Raw genomic sequence first — 13,724 nt, forward strand, 5'->3', positions numbered from 1 at the left:
AGTGACCGCCTCTCATTGACGACACTCGACGGGTTCCAGCTGAGCGCGCCCTCCGAACACACCTCTGTATTGTGGACGACGACCTGCAGGCTTCAACAGCGCGCCGAACCCCTCTTGACGCACTTCTCATGGGCGGCCTGACAGGAATTAGCAGCGTGTCACCCACACCGTCAGCGAGCAAATCACTCCTTCCCGCTGCCGCAATTACGCGTAGAGCTTCTCGAAGTGCTTCTTGAGAAACCATGACTCTCAAAAGTTGTCAAAACCCAGAGAGTACGGGCACCTCACAAAAACCTCTCAGCTCTCCTCACCGTCACGCTAAAATGGCGTTCCTACCTTTTCCTAATATGACGTCACCACCCACCTCGCGCCGCTACCCAACGCTCCAATCTGTGCCCCCATCCTGTCTCACTCTGGCGAAAATCCCCGGGGGGAGAAATGCTCATCACTCTGCTCCCCCCGGGGACCCCATTGTTGTTAGGGCCAGAAATTAAGAGGGTGAGAGTAAGGTGTGTATTGCCTGCATGCTTTGGTTTGTTTTGCTGCGGGATCAATTGAATTGATTAATCTGGTGGCCACTAGCCATGGCTACAGAATTAAACACATTTTTTTTTTCCTGCAGTGTGTACTAAGGTCAGATTCCCTTTTGTCAAGATCTGCTCCCAACAAACGCACATCGTTGTTCTAACAGTCGAAAGGTCCTTAATTACCTTGATTTTTTAGCTGACAGTGACCACACAGACGAATGAGAAGGGAGTTGCATGAGAAGGGGTGGGTAGAGCAACTTTTATGCATAAATACTGTAGAATGTAAGCACAAAGTTTTGCCACCCAGGGTACAATACTGGAGACCTAGGATCCCTGGCAATGATTATCGAACTGTTATATGGACTATTGTGTGTACACTCTTACTTTGTGTGATTGCTGACAGCTGATTTGTCTGTAATTTTATAAAAACTGAAAATAAAGATGTAAAAAAAAATGGAAGCATTGTAAATGCGAATTAAAGAAGCTCCCACATTTTTAATGTGCTCTACTTGCGTTTATATAACATTGTTTTTACGAGGGTAGCTTGGTTTAAGTGGCGAGTTTTAAAGACGCAGAGTAAAATGTAACACTAGTACGGTTTTGAAAAAAAAAAAATGTAGCACTAGCTTCGGCCTCTGATCAGAAAGCAGTGTTTTGGAACTTTACCCGATATGTAGAAAAACAAGCATTTGCAATGCAATAGGTTTCGCATTTAGGCGAGTTTGAGCTATTGGCATTGCAAATAACAATGCCTTTTATTTTTGTTTTTAAAACATAAATAAAACGTAGTCATTTACAATGGCAATAGCTTAAACTCGCGTAAATACGAGACCTATTGCATTGCAAATGCTTGTCTCTCCTTGGTATCACACCAAGTGCACCAATGGTCATTTTGTTTGCTGGTTCAGTCCTTTGTTCTCTCATAGTTGGATGGTTTTGAAACCTTGGAGAAGGTCACCTCACAGAGGTTTATGTAGAGATCTCAACTCCAGGAGCTGTGTTAGAGGATAAATGAAGGAATGAAGAACCATTTATAAAGCACAGAGCTACTTCAAAGATAAGTGTCTCGGTGCTCAGACCAGTAGGCAAACTGAGGTAAGAATTATAAATAAGCATCTCTAAAAAAGGCGCTGTTGAAAGGCTGCTCAGACTCAAGTCAGAGCTGTTGGCAGCTCCACAATTCAGCGGCCAGAAATTAGAAGGATCTACCACCTGATCTTTCTTTATGAATCCTTGGGATGCAGACCTTACTTTGAAACGAAGAGCCCTGGCAGGGTTATACATCTTGAACCTTCTCTGTTAATACAGAGGCCCTTTATGAGACAATGCTCTTAAAGATATTTCACATGGCTTTAAATCTAATCCTTTGTTGAATCGGTAGCCAATGCAACTACTTGAGGTTCTCACTAGTGGATTGCCTCTTATGGCAGTTCAAAATCAGGCTGGCTACCACAGTTTGTACTATCTGACTCCGGTCAAAGGGAGTGACTTTGCCAAACCATAATTTCAGAATTGTCTGAATTAAGTTTCAGACACCTGTGTTTCATCCAGTTGTCCTGTCTTCACAGAAATGGCTGCATACCCCCTCGTCTGGAGCTAGGAAGGAAGGCATTTCTGTACTTCAAAAGCATGCCTCTAGAAGCTTCTCCCCACTTCAAAGGCACAATTGTGTATAAATACTGGACCTCAGACACCACCTCTTCAGTACACTTCTGGGCCTGCAGTTGGTCTAAACTTTTGAATTTGACCCGGGCCAGTGTGACCAGATGTCCCGAGTTGGCGCTTTGTATTTTTTGGCGCTATATTCACTTTATTCTTGAAAAAAAAGAACTCCTGTTTTACCAAATTGTATTTTTGTGCTCTATTTTTCTAACTTTGTATGGGATCTTCTTCATAGTTTTACTGTTTGAGGTATTGCACAAATAATGTACACATCGCCTCTAAATTGAGTCTGACTGCTCTGTGCCGAGCTACAAGGGTGATGAGGACAGGTTAAGTTGGGGTTTGCTTGAGCCTTACCATGACACAGATTGTGTTTGCTGCTTGACCAGGGCTCACACCCCAGTCAACCAACAACTCAGTTTCTCACAATTATCACGTTTTTTTCTCTAATAGGCATTTTAATTTTAGGTTACGCATATGAATAATTTAGATACGAATATGAGTGTTAAATATAGAATGCACATTTATTGTATGTCATTTTTTCTTTGTTATGGGATAATCAAATCTGCTCGACTTTATTCACAGCATTTAACCAGAGTTGACTGTTCTAAATAAATGAAATTGACTTTTGAACAAAGTTTCCATGGGAAGCTGATAACTATATTTCTTATTGTTATTGTTCTAATAGCACAGTCTCCCGGAATAAAAATAAATCAAAGGACGGGCACCTGGCTGTCTTCTGCTAATTATTTATCCTGAAATACTCAATAATAACTAAATAATCTTACAGGAGCCACCCACACTGTGTGAAGGATTAGGGAGGAACTTTGTGTCAAGTGACACAGACAAGGTAGGACATGCAGAATCGGCACCACCTACTGTTGCTGAAGGCTAACTTTAGTCATTCTGCCTTCATTTGCTGACCTTATCAGCCTGGCTTCAATTGCTTTTAAGAATAGCAGATATTGCTATCATATTGAACATAATATCCCCGTTTATTATTCAAACAAGTATGCAAATGCGAACCATCTCTGAAATTCAAACTAGGTTTTCCTTTTGGTGCTAAGATTAGCTTAATAAGTAAAGAAATGAGGCTGGGGTTGTTATCAAGTTACATAGCCAATATGTTAAGAGTATTTTCTGCTGTTCACACTTTTGGAAAATGCTGCACCTACCACTCTGGTTGTTTTTATTGTAATTACCAAATCATATTGTGCGCGCTAGGATAGGATTTTGAGTTTAAAATGAACATTTCAAATGTTTCGCAGTGTTCTTGAGTCTGCCTTTCCTTAACATAACATGTGTATTTGTAAAGCGCACATTCACCACTACTGGTATCTTGGCGCTGAATAACAGATGTTTGTTGTTACCCAACTCAATGGTACTCATTTTATTGACCTCAGATGGATGAAAGGCTGAGTGGACCCGCCGAGATTTGAGCCTGTGACCATGAGGTCGAACACAGGCCCTTGCAGTGCGCGCAGCAGTCCACTGAGCCACCAGACCCGGCCTTAATGAAAGAAGGTATGTCATTCTACTAACTAGCTTTGTGATGTCTTATAGGATTGATCGTTACTGTAAACATCTCACTCCAATACTGCTTAGTAGGTTGTGGGGTGGCTGAAGTCCAACTGGTTTTCTGTGTTGAGTTGACGAAGTCCTTAGTGCCGAAGAGGTGGGGTGGGGCGTGCTAGAAAACCATAATCTGGACAAAGTTTTGGAGGAAAGATCCAGAAAATGTTTCAAGGCCAAGGTTTTTTAATCAAAAATCCTTGAATTACTATCAGTGACTGTGTAATTGTATTTGGTATGATAATACAATAAGATTTGTGAAGAATTTTATATGGTCAGACCAGAATCTTTCTTTATGCACTGCAGAGAACTATAAGTGTATAATGAGTAAATTATATGACGAGGAAGATGGATGAGGGGATGATGTCCCAATCCCGTGCTGATAATCCTCTATAGTCTGAGTCCATGTCTTCCTCATATCAGTCCTACATTCTTCTTTCTAAAGATATCCTTCCCCATGCCCTCATATAAACTGGAATGTAGAAGGAGCAAAGGGCAGTTTGGGGTAAAACAGTGGGAAGATTTCCCACTTTTTAAAACATTTTAAAATTTGAACTAAAATTACCTATGGTAAAATCATTATACCTGACCTTTTGTTAGGGCATGTGTTTAATTAGAGTTAGGCGACATTGAGTGTGTTGCACCCAGCTGGCTTAGGCAAAAGATCCAATATTTAAGCAAAACCTTGGGTTATGCCAATATGGATGTTGGGGGTGGGGCTCCTTTCCTGAACAGAGTGCCCTGACAGAATTAAGTTGTACCCTTAAAAAGCATAAGCACAAAATCTTGCATAACATATACTTTTGGTAAAGTTCAAGTATATTCATTATTTCTTTATAAAAATCTATATGTAAATGTAAATGTACAGGAATTTATATAGCGCAAATCACCAAGCGGTTTCTAAGCGCTTGCTTAGGGAACCCGTCCTGGTATTCCCCTGTGAGATAGCCCCGGCAGGGTATCCGCAGGGTGAAAGCCAGGCATCCCGCCGCGAGGGGCCGTTGTGGAGATTAAGCAAGCTATTGCCCAGAGTTGCAGAGTGTGAACCAGTGAATCGAGTAGGCACGGAGCGAGAATTGTCGAGTCCATGGACATTATTAGGACTCAAGACCCTGCCGAGCCGGGAATTGAACTCTGGTCCCGGGCTGACCTCTGCTTCCAGGTCTGCCTCCTCTAACCAGTGAGCCACACTTCTCCATATATAAGTCCATGCTTTTACTTTGTGATTAAAAAGGCTGCAAATACAACATGTTATCATCCCAGCAAAATAATTCAAATGAAAGTGCAGCGGCAGTTAGCAATTGGCACTCTGCATCTATAGCAGGCTAGATACGCAAACAACAAATCATTCCTAAACAAAAAAAGCCATAACCTGTGATTCATTTTATTATGTAGGCACAGTAAATACATTAAAAAGCAACAATGTTGTAGTCTAACAAAACAGCTTGAATCCCATCATCTAAGGAGAACCCACATTAAATGATCCACTCATCCACAAAATCCTTTGGCCTAGATGGACCACCCATCCAACGGATTCAACAGCGTGTGTGAGTAATACTTTTGCTTTACCTGACTCCACGCTGGATTTTGGGCGCTGCTTCTAGCGCGGCCGCCATCTTGGGGGAAGTAGGTTGGCACGCTAGTGTTTTGCGTCAGGTGACCTTAAAAGGTCGGACTTTTCACCGCCGCATCAGATCTGTTCCTGAGGCTCAGCCGGAACTTGCACACACGCACATTTCTTTTTAACTTTTCTGTCTGGATATCTTTTATGTTTGTAACAGTGTGAATGACAACTACTGTTAGCATTTTATATTTGGGGGCTTGTGTGTTCTATGCTCTGGCCTCAGCCAACTTTGGGCACTGATACCACAGCGTGTGTTAGAATTGGATTCAACAGCGTGTGTGAGTAATACTTTTGCTTTACCTGACTCAACGCTGGATTTTAGGCGCTGCTTCTAGCGCGGCTGCCTTCTTGGGGGAAGTAGGTTGGCACGCTAGTGTTTTGCGTCAGGTGACCTTAAAAGGTCGGACTTTTCACCGCCGCATCATATCTGTTCCTGAGGCGCAGCCGGGAACTTGCACACACACACATTTCTTTTTAACTTTTCTGTCTGGATATCTTTTATGTTCGTAACAGTGTGAATGACAACTACTGTTAGCATTTTATATTTGGGGGCTTGTGTGTTCTATGCTCTTGCCTCAGCCGACTTTGGGCACTGATACCACAGCGTGTGTTAGAATTGGATTCAACAGCGTGTGTGAGTAATACTTTTGCTTTACCTGACTCCACGCTGGATTTTAGGCGCTGCTTCTAGCGCGGCTGCCATCTTGGGGGAAGTAGGTTGGCACGCTAGTGTTTTGGGTCAGGTGACCTTAAAAGGTCGGACTTTTCACTGCCGCATCAGATCTGTTCCTGAGGCTCAGCCGGGAACTTGCACACACGCACATTTCTTTTTAACTTTTCTGTCTGGATATCTTTTATGTTTGTAACAGTGTGAATGACAACTACTGTTAGCATTTCATATTTGGGGGCTTGTGTGTTCTATGCTCTTGCCTCAGCCGACTTTGGGCACTGATACCACAGCATGTGTTAGAATTGGATTCAACAGCGTGTGTGAGTAATACTTTTGCTTTACCTGACTCCACGCTGGATTTTGGGCGCTGCTTCTAGCGCGGCCGCCATCTTGGGGGAAGTAGGTTGGCACACTAGTGTTTTGCGTCAAGTGACCTGCCCCCCCCTATATGACTAGCGTGCCTCCGAGGACGTGCAGCGGACGTGTGCAGCAGGTGCGCCTTAATGCGCGCCGGAGGTGCGCCAGAGGTAAGCCTGTCTGCGCCCATCCGCGTCCCGGAGGCGTCCGGGCCCACCGCTGCTTTTGCATCCTTAACCCCCACCCCGGGAATCACACATAGCTATGACTCTGTAACTCTCTACAGTCTTAGGGGAAATGTTGGCTGCGAGTGCCCTGAGCCTTTGTGCGACCCCTCCACTGCTGTTTTAAATTGTGCGCGATGCGGGTGGACGGTTGGTACCGCACCCCTCGGACCGGCCACTGCATGTGTGACTAATCCCTCTGATCTGGTGCGGGCCAAGGGTCGGCCCCACTCCTGTATGCTTCTTAACACTCGATCCGTGGGCAAACATGCCCTAGATCTTTTTAACCTTTTAACAGAGTATAAGCCGGCCTGCCTCTATCTAACAGAGACCTGGCTTGGCGACGCTTCAAGCCCTGATATTACTACTGCCCTTCCTTCGAACTACTATATGGTGAGGAAAGACCGTGCTGTAGGTAGGTGCAGGGGTGTGGCCATTGTGGTTGATAGGCGATACTCCTGCTCAGTGGTTGAGACAGAGGCTATCTCAGGAGTGGAGTCACTTGGCTTTTGTCTATCCTTCTCCCCTCACCAGTCGTGTGCTGGTTTGTTGGTGTACAGGCCTCCTGGTCACCTTAGCTCCTTCTATGAAGACCTTCATCTGGCTATGTCCCCATTGATTATGAAATATAAGCACTGCTTACTTCTTGGAGATTTTAACATTCATATGGATGATGCTGAGGCTGCGGATTCCTTGAAACTTCAGGATGTAACTAGCACTTTTGGTCTTTCCTCATATATTCTTTCCGCCACCCATAATAAAGGTCATATTCTGGACCAGATATATTATTCGCTTCCTATTATGTCCTTTCCTCCGGTACCCCTGGTCTGGTCGGACCACTACTTGCTGAATTTTGATATACTTAATATCTCTAAGACAACTAGTAGCGGTGTAGACTCACAGTCTACGGTTTTCCGCCCCTATCATCAGGTTAAGGCTGATATGTTGGAGCGCTCCTTTACTATTCATCCTTGCCAACTCACGAGTGAGTTAGAAAATGATCTTGCCATCTTTCAGTCATGGCTTCTTCAGCGCTTTGATGAGTTAGCACCTATTCCCACTCAGCCCAAATCTGTCCGACGTACATCGGCTCCATGGTTTACTCCTGCACTCCATGAGACCAGAAGGAGTTGCAAGAAAGCCGAAAGAGTATGGCGTCGCTGTTACGATGCGGCATCTAAAGTGACGTATAAAGTCCTCATCAAGGACTATCATAAAGCTATTGTCGCTGAGAAGAAAGTGTACTTCGCTAGAAGAATCGATTCAGCGAGTAACATTAGTAAAGACATTTTTAGAATCGTTAAGGAGTTCACCTCCCCTGCGGCCTAAATTTCTAAACCCTCCCCATCTAAATCTTGGGTCAAGCAATTGGCGAATTTTTTCTTGAATAAATCTTAAGCATTCAGGCCTCTTTCTTGCCTGATATTTCTACAAATGAGCTTTTTTCCAATTTCGTCTGGAATATGTTCCCTCCCTGACAATCAGTGTTCCCTCCCTGATAATCACATGCTTACAACCTTTCCCTCTCTATCTCTTCAATTGTCACTGGATCTGTTACTAAAATTAAAGTCCGGCTCCCCATCGGATCCTTGCCCTGCTAAAATTTTAGCCAAAATGGCCCATGTTATCAACCCTTTGGTTAATCCGATTCTCAACGCCTCTCTTGAAACCGGTATCGTCCCTAGTGCATGGGAAAAGGCGCACATCGTTCCACTGTTAAAAAAACCTAACCTTGATCCTTTAGAGCACTGCAATTATAGACCGATCTCGTTGCTCCCTGCTCTGGCTAAAATAGCAGAAAAGCACGTATATTCCACTCTCTCCAGCTTCCTTGAAGCTCGAGATATCCTGTACCCTACTCAGTCTGGCTTCCGCTCAAATTTGAGCACTGAGACAGCTTTATCGGAAGTAACTGAGTCTATTAAGGACGTTACGGACCGTGGTGGGAAGGCGATGCTGGTGCTATTGGACTTATCGGCGGCCTTTGATACCGTCCCTCACTGCCATCTTCTTACAAGACTCCAGGAGATTGGACTGAGAGGGACGGTATTCAATTGGTTTAAGTCCTTCTTGTCCGACCGCCAACAATTGATCTGGGCCCCCCCTTTCTCAGCTGCTGTTCCTCCTTTGGCCGTAGGAGTGCCACAGGGGTCGGTGTTGAGCCCCACTCTTTTTAATGTTTATCTTTCTCCCTTGGCTGAATTGGTTGAGTCGCATGGAGCGCGTATTGTGTCATATGACGACGACACGCAGCTCCTCTTAACCTGTGACGGGAATACTGAGTTCGTCTGCAATTCTATCAGGAGGTGCCTTGAGGCCGTTTCAAGTCAAGTCGGAGATTATTTTCTTTGGCTGTCCTCCTGATGCCCATTGGAAATCCTGGTGGCCGGCCGATATGCATCCTCCTGCATCACCCACGTCAGTGGCAAAGAACCTAGGTATAAAGATTGACACTGGTCTAACTTTTAAGCCCCAGATTTTCAGCCTAGTTGGCCAATGTTTTGCCTTGTTGGGTACTCTTAGGAAATTTCTTCCTTTCCTCTCCCATAGTCATAGGAGTATTACAGTCCAGGCACTGATTGGTTCCAGGCTCGATTACTCTAACTATACTATATCTGGGCCTTCCGGAGTACCTTCTTGCATGCCTCCAGACAGTTCAGAATTCAGCAGCGAGGGCCATTTTTGGCCTCAGCCGCAGGGTTCACACCTCAGCTCTCCTCGATTCGCTTCATTGGCTGCCGGTGCGGAAGCGTATTCATTTTAAAACTCTGACCATGGCCTTCAAATCATTGCACGGTGTTGGTGCTGTTTACTTAAGGAAAAGAGTTCAATTCTAATTTCCTTCTAGATCTCTTCGCTTGGCCTCACAAGCTTTGGCCATTATCCCAACCATCAAACGTGCTCGCATTGGCGGACATTCCTACAGATTGCTGGCCCCTCAACTTTGGAATAAACTTCCCTTGTCTCTTAGGAATCTAGACAATCTGCTGTCCTTTCGAAAAGAACTTAAGACTTGGCTCTTTGGCTTATAGTCGTCTATGTTCCTGGCCTCTCCTCTACAGATCTGTATAGCGCCGGGACACTCTGCCCGAGTAGCTGTGCGCTCTACAAGACACCCATTTAACATGACATAACATAACATAACGTATGGCAAACTACAGAAAACACATAACAGCCAATAGCTGAAGGGGCTGAAACAAAGCCGACTCTCTTCATATTTCTTATTTACTTTTCTGAAGAATGAATGAATGACGTGTGTTCTTCAAGATAACAAAATCAGTCTGTGTCCAGAAAAGCAAATGGAAAAATGGAATGAAGTGAAAATGTGTCTATTAATGCAAGAGATCCTAGGGGGGTATTTTCTTCCTGTGTGATGATACAATTGTCCCCTCCATGAAAAAAGACTGTGATGAGTGTGGGTTGATGTAAAGAAAATTGCAGGCAAATAATTGAGACTACAAATGTTTGTTGTGTTTCTTATCTGTGACTACAGCACTGAACAAGCAGCGACATTTCTGTTCAGTGGTGATAAAAAGGATATAAAGGGAACATATTTAACTTCTTTTTAGGTCTTGCCTACAACAGTACATGATTCAGAAAAGGGGGTGGTGATGAACAGAGTGTCTGAATTAAGCAGACCACTCTTACCCAGTCCAAAGAACAGGGCTTGATCCATCACCGTTACTTAGCTCACTGCACCATCCCAGCTCAGAACCTGGCTATATGCAAATCAGTCTGTCCCTGGCCCAGTGCATCATGGGAACAGGGCAGACTAAACTACCAAGCCAATTCTTCACCAGAAAGGAGACAAGCTTCCGGGGACCGGTTTCTGGCATTTCAGCCGTCGTCGGCCCGGCTTGCTTGAATCCTGATGGTTCAGTGAGCAAGGGACTCATGTCTGAGTATACCCTGCCACACCTATAGTGGCCAAAAACGATTCAGAAAAGGGGGTGGTGATGAACAGAGTGTCTAAGATTAAGCAGACCACTCTTACCCAGTCCAAAGATCAGGGCTTGATCCATCACCGTTATTTAGCTCACTGCACCATCCCAGCTCAGAACCTGGCTATATGCAAATCAGTCTGTCCCTGGCCCAGTGCATCATGGGAACAGGGCAAACCAAACTACCAAGCCAATTCTTACACTGGGAAGGAAACAAGCTTCCGGGGACCGGTTTCTGGCATTTCAGCCGTCGTCGGGCCGTCGTCGGCCCGGCTTGCTTGAATCCTGATGGTGCAATGAGTCGTCGTCGGGATGGTGCAGTGAGCTAAAAAACGGTGTTGGATCTAGCCCTGATCTCTTGACTGGGTGAGAGTATTCTGCTTAATTCAGAAACTCTGTCCATCACCACCCCTTACACTGGTTACCAGTGAAAAGCCGAATCCATTTCAAGGTACTCAGCCTTGCTTTTAAAATTTTAAAAGGCTCGGCACCTGAGATCCTCAATAACCTTATATCCCCTTATGTCCCTACTCGCCCCCTCAGATCCCTAGGGCAATCCCTTGCGGTTACCCCGCGTTTCAGGCTTAGCCGGATGGGCGGCCGCTCCTTCCGTGTGAGAGCTGCGGCTCTCTGGAATTCGCTTCCTTTGGAAATCCGCCTGTTAGAGGATCTGCTAGCATTTCGCAGGGCCGTGAAAACCTATTTGTTTTAATCTTCTTATGTTGACTCTCACCTTTTTTCCGCGTTGTGTTATGTTCACCTTTTCCATGCGCCAGGACGCTCCTTCGCTGGAGCAGCTGTGCGCAAAATAAATGCAGTTAACATAACATAACATAACATAACAACTGCCCTGTGACCACCCCCAACTGAAAGAGGAAGCACGAGGTTAGGCCCTGAAACCACACCAACTAATAGAGGAAGCACAAGGTTGTACACTGTGAACACACACATTTCTGTGGTTCTGCCAATTCTGGGAACCAGCAGCAGATAGTTCCTGTTCTCAGTGAAGTAGTGTGGCTCACTGGTTAGAGGCGGCAGACCCGAGAGCAGAGGACGGCCCGGGACCAGGGTACGATTCCCGACGCGGCAGGTTTCTGGACCAGGGTCAGCGGACTCGATAATTCTCTCGCCTCGGTGCCCACTCTGATCAGCGATCACACTCGGCAACTCTGGGCACTAGCTTGCCTCATCTTCACTAACGGCCCCATCAGACCGCCGGGGATGCCTGGTCTCACCCTGGAGATACCCATTAAGGGACCATCTCTCAGGGAAGCCAGGAAGGGTTTCGCAGCGGTCGAAGCGCGGGGACACGCCGGTGCGCGTAAAAACCCAGCGCTATATAAATGCCCCTATTACTATTATTAACTGTAAGACACCCTGCACCTGGCATCTTAGTTCATTGACCACCCCTTCCTGTGCTTCAGCCAATTCCCAGAACCAGCAGATAGTTCCTGTTTTAAGAAATAGTTACTGCAAGCCAGAGAGCAGATGGTCTCTGTTTTACACAAGATAGTTCCTCTTTTTGACATGAAGCACGAGCACAAACCCCAAATGAGGAAGCCTCCCCCTTCCAACTGTCAGACTATTTCACATCGCAAGTCCCCTCACGAAGCCTAAGACACGCCCCCATTTCTTCACAATCTGCTCCTCTTGCTGATTTTTGTTCCTCTATCTGCCATGACCTGTTTGTTCCTCTATTTTGCCTCATGACCAAGACTGTATAATGTCCTGCTGTTGAAAATAAAGAACCCATTCCCACTTCAAGAGAGGGACTCGAGAGATTGCTCCTGTGCCCGCTTGGTGCTGGAAGCGCTCCCCTTAACTCGAGTTATTGGTCTCCTCCTCCTTCATTTGAGCACCACGGACTCCTCGCTTTGCATTGACAAGAAATTATGATTTATTAAGCATAGAAATTCAGAAATGAGGTAATAAGTAAATTTAATTTACCACATTAATTGGCGCCTGAACAGGTACATTCCCTTTCCCCCACGCGCCGGCGATATTGGACCCGGTACTGTCCCCTCCTGACCGTTGACGGACTTCAAAAGTGCACAACGCGGTGAATTCCCGCTAACTCCCTCGAGGCGAAGAGGGGGACCGACTGCGGCCCAGCATCCACACGAGGCGGTGAGGAAATAGCGGAACGTCCTGAACCAAAGCCCAACCTGCGAAGCAGACGAGTCCGAGGTTCTACAAATCCCACCTTGAAACTGCGCGCCGCGTTTTTCCAAAATCTTCAAGAGGCCTTCCAGTTATTTTTCGGTGAGTACTGCTGAAAAGTATAAAAACAAACCCACAGCTTTTGTGGGGGCGGTAAAGATACGCGTTTTGTTGGTTTCTCACCTATCTTTGGTGAGGACTACTAAACTAGTATAAAAGACAGACTCACCTCTTTCGTGGGTACGGTAAAGATATTTGTTCTGTTTGTGTTTTTCTCACTTCTAAAATCTTTGAAAGTCTTGCCATCATGCCTATTTTCTCGAAAATACGTAAGATGGCAACAAAAAGGAGTATTCTTGAGAAGGAAATTCCCCTTCCTCCTCGGGATACTCCAGGACACTTGGTTATCAGGTGTGGGCTTTACTTCCTTTTCTTGGGTTTGTCTCTGCCCTGGAGCATGGACCCATAACTTGTATTTTTTTACTGCTCTGTTTTTAGCCGCTAATGTTATTTTTTTGTTTAAGCACTCTACAAGAGTGCGTCTTTTCCCAGCTGTCTCTCTCATGTATGTCTCGCTCATGTGCTTGCGCTGCCCATGTGTTTTTCCCTTTTTTGCTTTTTTTGCACTTGTGCTTCTCTACTCACCTCGACCTCTCTCTCATCTGCTTACTCCCCCCATGATCCTCTCTCTCGCTCTTTGTTTTTGCATCCTACTTGCACTGTGTTTACCTTTCTCAGGGGCATAGCTTAGTCAGTGACATTTGCGGGGGGTGAATTTCAAATTTCCTATCCAAAAAAGCAACGTGTTGCACACTGAAGAGGTGAGATGACGAAAGTTTGGGAAAGACTGTTTCCACGAGGAATAGGGTCTGTACTGATTTGAATTAGTTGGGCCTCTATCTAGGGTGACACAGTGGGCAACAAACGAAGGGTTAGAAGGCTACCCTGAGCGAATGCCACTGGTTAGACTATTTGCAAGCATTCATC

General features: G+C 45.4%; 1 long non-coding RNA gene across 1 annotated transcript in view; it reads left to right on the forward strand.

Annotated features, from left to right (window-relative positions):
* The first annotated feature begins 2,507 nt into the window (after positions 1–2,507).
* Positions 2,508–13,724, forward strand: part of LOC147679425 (uncharacterized) — a 104,126-nt gene continuing 92,909 nt past the window's right edge. The window contains exon 1 of the long non-coding RNA XR_015300996.1: positions 2,508–3,713. This is a non-coding gene — a long non-coding RNA (uncharacterized LOC147679425). The remainder of the gene's footprint in view (positions 3,714–13,724) is intronic.

This window comes from Lissotriton vulgaris, chromosome 11 (assembly GCF_964263255.1).
Source record: "Lissotriton vulgaris chromosome 11, aLisVul1.2, whole genome shotgun sequence".
Taxonomy (NCBI): Eukaryota; Metazoa; Chordata; class Amphibia; order Caudata; family Salamandridae; genus Lissotriton; species Lissotriton vulgaris.